Raw genomic sequence first — 5,830 nt, 5'->3', positions numbered from 1 at the left:
GACTTATCTTATTGTCTATTCGCTACACTGATGCCTCCACTCTTTGCCAGTCCCTGCACTTGTTGCCCATTCACTATAGACTACAGTTTAAAATCATCACTCTCATCATAAAGCTCTCTACAAGGCTGTTTCTCCCTATGGCCCCCTGCACACGGACAGAAATTCTGCAGTGGGATTTCCCGCAGAATTTCCGCCCGTGGAAGCTGCCATAGGATTGCGTTAGAAAACACAATCCTAGCTTTCTCATTCAGTCGGCAGCTTCGTGGCAGCCTCTGGGCTCAAGAGCGGGAGAAGACGGATGGCGCTCAGCCTGACCGTGTCCAGCAGCCCGAGTCCTCCACTGGCCGTATTGTTGACTGTGCAACATCTAAAAGGCAAAGTAGAGATCAATGTGGAGGACGGAAAAGAGACGGCCCTGCGAGTGTCGGGAGACGTCTCTTTTACTGACGTGAACTCTATTATCAGGTACCTGGCCCGAATCGCTCCGGAGGCCGGACTGCTGGGGTCTAATCTAATGGAGCAGACAAAGATCAGCCACTGGGTGGAGTACAGTCAGACGCGGCTGCTCAATAAGTCCACGTTCTCTGCTGCCCTCCAGGAGCTCAACTATTCCCTGTCGCTCCGGACGTACCTGCTGGGAGATGCTTTGACCTTGGCGGACATCAGCATCTTCTCCACTCTGACAGGCAGCGCTGTGTGGCAGGAACAGTTGAAACAGAACAAAGCTGCTGTCAATGTCCGGTGCTGGTACACGTTCCTGGAGCCCGCGGTCCCGTTCCAGGGAAGGCTGAGTGTGGCTGGAAACAAGATGTTGGAAAGTTTGTTGAGCTCCCGGGGGCAGAGATGGGAAAAGTTGTAGTGAGGTTCCCTCCAGAGGCCAGCGGGTACCTGCACATTGGACATGCGAAGGCTGCTCGGCTCAATCAGCATTACCAGGTGAACTTTAAAGGGAAGCTGATCATGAGGTTCGATGACACCAACCCAGAGAAAAAGAAGGAGGACTTTGAGAAGGTTATCCATGAAGATGTCTTGATGCTGCAGATCAAGCCTGACCAGTTCACCTACACGTCCGATCACTTTGGGAGGATTATTAAATACGCAGAGAAAATGATTCGTGAAGGAAAGGCCTATGTGGACGACACGCCCGCGGAGCAGATGAAGGCCGAGCGTGAGCAGAGGATAGAGTCCAAGCACCGGAACAACACAGTGGAGAAGAACCAGCAGATGTGGGAGGGGATGAAGAAGGGCTCCAACTACGGCCAGACCCGCTGCCTCTGGGCGAATATCGACATGAACGCCAACAATGGCTGCATGCGAGACCGCACATTATTCTGCTGCAAGACTCAGCCGCATCCACGGAAAGGAAGCAAATACAACATCTACCCCACATATGACTTCGCTTGCCCCATAGTGGACAGTTTAGAAGGCGTCACGCACGCTCTGAGGACAACAGACTATCACGACCGGGACGAGCAGTTCTACTGGATTATTGCTGCCCTGGGAATCAGGAAGCCTTACATTTGGGAGTACAGCCGCCTGAACCTCAACAACACCATGCTGTCCAAGAGAAAGCTCACCTTGTTTGTAAACGAAGGCCTTGTGGATGGCCCCCGGTTCCCTGCTGTACGAGGCGTTCTCAGAAGAGGGATGACGGTGGAAGGGCTGAAACAATTTATAGCGGCACAGGGCTCCTCCCACTTGGTGGTGAACATGGAATGGGACAAAATCTGGGCGTTCAACAAGAAGGTCATTGACCCTATTGCCCCACGGTACAATGCCTTGCTGAAGAGCCAAGTGGTGCCGGTGAACATCCCAGGAGCTCCAGAAGGAACGACGGAAGTGGCCAAGCACCCGAAGAACGCCAAGATTGGCATGAAGCGAGTCTGGTACAGTCCCCATGTCCTTATAGAAGGAGCCAATGCTGAAACATTGTCTGAGGGAGAGATGTCACCTTCATCAACTGGGGGAACCTCAACATCACCAAAATCCATCGAGACTCCAGTGGGAACATAGTATCTCTTGATGCTCAGTTGAACCTGGAGAACAAAGACTATAAGAAAACTACCAAGATAACGTGGCTGGCCGACACTCCTGCAGCCCCACTGACCCCGACCATCTGTGTCAACTACGACCATCTAATTACAATTACAATCATCCTGGGGAAAGAAGAAGACTTCAAGCAGTACATCAACAGGAGCAGCAAGCAAGAGGAGGTGATGCTGGGAGACCACTGTCTGAAGATCCTGAAGAAGGGAGACCTCCTCCAGCTGCAACGCAGGGACTTCTATATTTGTGATGAACCTTACGAACCAATGAGCCTGCACAGCTGTAAGGATGCTCCGTGTGTATTAATTTACATCCCATATGGTCACACCAAGGAGATGCCAACTTCTGGGTCCAAAGAGAAGGCGAAATCCACCACCTTCAAGAAAGAGACAAAAGACAAAGCCCACCCAATCCACGGTGACCGATGCTCCCCTCCCATCCCCTGCCCCGGCAGCAAACTCCTCAGTCCTCTACAACAAAGTCACAGCTCAGGGAGACCTCGTCCGAGATCTCAAAACTGAGAAAGCGGAGGTCGACGCAGCTGTAAAAGCAGGTGACGGGTCAGGACTACAAACCTGGAAGTGCTCCACCACAGAGCGCCCCCTCCTGCCCAGCAGTGGCCACTGCCAGCGGTGATGCCAGAACTGCTTATGACAGAGTGTCTGAACAAGGGGAGCTGGTCCGTAAAATGAAGGCAGAGAAGGCATCAAAGGAGAAGATCGACGCTGCAGTAAAACCCTCTTAAGCCTTAAAGTAGAATACAAACAGCAAACAGGGCAGGAGTACAAACCCGGGGGTCCTCCTGCCGACCCACCTAGCGCATCAGTCCCCCCAACAAGCTCTAGTCAGCCAGGCTCCACCCCCTGCGACAGCACGAGTCTGTACAACAGGGTAGCGAAGCAGGGGGAGCTAGTCCGCAAGCTCAAATCTGAGAAGGCTCCTAAGGACAAGGTGGATGAGGTGGTTAAGGCCCTACTGTCTCAAGGGTGAATACAAAGAAAGGAGCGGCCAGGAGTACAAGCCAGGACAGCCGCCGCCTGCGGAGCAACCGCTAAAAGCTCAGGAAAGCGGATCGCAGTCTTCTGAGGCCGAGCAGATGTTTAATAAGGTCAGCCGGAAGGGAGACGAGGTGCGAAGGCTGAAGAGTGAGAAGGCTGCCAAAGACAAGGTAGATGAGGCAGTGAAGACCCTGCTGTCTCTGAAGGCTGAGTACAAAGAGAGGTCCGGACAGGAGTACAAGCCGGGGCAGCCGCCTGCGAGCGCGGCAGTAAAAGCTCAGTAAAAAAATGAGAACGCCAACAATGATAAGGTTGATGCTGCAGTGAAGCAACTTCTGGACTCGGTACTCGCCCTGACTCAGTACAAGCCGCCGCCAGCCACGGAGTGTAAACTAGTGACTACAACAGGATCCGAGGACAAGAAACAGAAGGAGAAGGAAAACAAATCTGAGAAGCAGAACAAGCAGCTGCGATCAGGAGATGCTCAGAAGGACGGCGGCAAGGAGGCTGCTGATGGCCTCAAGAAACAGACCAGGTTGAGTCTGGAAGCGAAGAAGGAGGAAAACCTTACGGACTGGTACTCCCAGGTCATCAGAAAGTCGGAGATGATTGAGTATTATGATGTCAGCGGCTGCTATGTGCTGCGTCCGTGGGCCTTCACCCTCTGGGAAGCCATTAAAGATTTCTTTGACGGCGAGATAAAGAAGTTGGGGGTAGAAAACTGCTACTTCCCCATGTTCGTGTCCCAGGCCGCACTGGAGAAAGAAAAGTCCCACATTGCGGACTTAGCCCCCGAGGTGGCCTGGGTTACCAGATCAGGGAAGACGGAGCTGGCAGAACCAATCGCTGTGCGGCCAACGAGTGAAACTGATGTATCCGGCGTACGCCAAGTGGGTGCAGTTGCATCGGGACCTGACGATAAAGCTGAACCAGTGGTGCAACATGGTGAGGTGAGAGTTCAAGCACCCTTAGCCGTTCCTCTGCACCCGCGAGTTCCTGTGGCAAGAGGGACACACGGCCTTTGCTACCTATGAGGAGGCAGCAGAGGAGGTCCTGCAGGTTCTGGATTTCTATGCCCGGGTCTACGGGGAGCTCTTGGCAATCCATGTAGTAAACGGAAGGAAGACCGAGAAAGAGAAGTTTGCGGGAGGCGACTACACAACCACCGTGGAATCGTTCATCCCTGCCAGCGGGCGCACCATACAGGGCGCCACATCCCATCATCTCAGGCAAAACTTCTCGAAAATGTTTGACATCATCTTTGAGGATACTAAGAAGCTGGGTGAGAAGCAGTTCCCCTTCCAGAACTCTTGGGGTCTCACCACCAGGACCATTGGAGTAATGACCATGGTGCACGGAGACAACATGGGGCTGGTGCTGCCGCCGCAGGTGGCCTGCATCCAGATCATTATAATTCCGTGTGGCATCACAAATACGCCATCAGAAGACGACCGGACCGCTCTCCTCCAGAAGTGCAATCAGTATTTCCAGTGCCTTCTCAACGTAAACATCCGAGCGCGAACAGACCTACGTGACAACTACTCCCCTGGATGGAAGTTCAACCACTGGGAACTGAAGGGGGTTCCCATCAGGCTAGAAGTGGGACCGCGGGACATGAAGAGTCAGCCGTTTGTAGCTGTACGTTGGGACACCGGAGAGAAGCTAACTATTGGCAAGGAGCAGGCGGAAACTAAACTGCGGGACCTGCTGGAGGAGATTCACAGCAACATCTACAACAGGGCCCTCCGGGATCTGACAAGTCACATGGTTGCTGCCAACACGATGGAAGAATTCCAGAAGCTGCTCAATACAGGGAAAATTGTCCAGATCCCGTTCTGCAGTCAGATGGACTGTGAAGACTGGATTAAGAAGATGACCAGGACCTGGAGCCCGGAGCGCCATCCATGGGAGCCAAGAGTCTTTGTATCCCCTTCAAACCACTCAAGGAGCTGCAGGCCGGAGCCAAGTGCGTGTGCGATAAGAACCCCGCCAAGTATTACACCCTGTTCGGCCGCAGCTACTAGACCGTTTCGGACACCCGGACCCCTTTATTAAGCTCTTTATTTTTATTACCTAATGTAAAACCTCAGAACAGATTTTCGGACGCATCCTGTGGGGGGCAGTGCGCTGCAGCTCTACACACCTATTTTCTCAGTACATCCCTAATAATGAAAAAAAACCACAATCCTAGACAGACGGCCGCGATTTGTCCACGTGAAATCACACGCAGGAAACAAATCGCGGCATGCTCTATTTCTGTGCGAGGCTCTGCGAGCCCCGCACAGAAATGTCACTCCCCGGCCACCGGCTCCGTTCTACGCATGTGCCGGCTGGCTGGCAGCCGGCACATCAAAGAGCCGGAGCCGCAGGAGAGGTGAATACCGCGTTGGTACCGGCAGCGGCTCGGGTCGGGTCCCGCTGCAAGAATTCTCGCAGCAGGATCCGACTCGGCTGTCTGCAGGCGGCCTTTATCTCCCCCCTCATCTCTGTTTACAACCCTACCTGTGCTCTCTGCACTGCTAATGGTCTTAGACAAAGAATGACTGCAGGAGCGACACTCGGTATATGATGGGCTTAAGATGCTCACAAATATAGCATTATACACTGAGAAAATATGCTATTTTACAAAATGGCCAAAGAATCAGTGATAACATACGGAAATCATCTTCAGAGACAATTTGCTGCTGGATAAATGATATCTGTCATGCCAGATAATATTTCAGAGAACTTCAGAACAGCATATTCTCAATCGAAGAATGCTTTCAGAGTCAAGTTCTAAAACATTC

The 5,830-nt window shown here is 52.6% G+C and overlaps 1 pseudogene; it reads left to right on the top strand.

The window, feature by feature from the left end:
• Positions 1 to 256: 256 nt before the first annotated feature.
• LOC136576420 (bifunctional glutamate/proline--tRNA ligase pseudogene) lies at positions 257 to 5,211 on the top strand (annotated as a pseudogene).
• Positions 5,212 to 5,830: the final 619 nt, after the last annotated feature.

This window comes from Eleutherodactylus coqui, chromosome 8 (genome assembly GCF_035609145.1).
Source record: "Eleutherodactylus coqui strain aEleCoq1 chromosome 8, aEleCoq1.hap1, whole genome shotgun sequence".
NCBI classification, from domain to species: Eukaryota; Metazoa; Chordata; class Amphibia; order Anura; family Eleutherodactylidae; genus Eleutherodactylus; species Eleutherodactylus coqui.
Note: the sequence above shows the minus strand (reverse complement) of the source record. Positions and strands in the feature narration are given on the sequence as shown.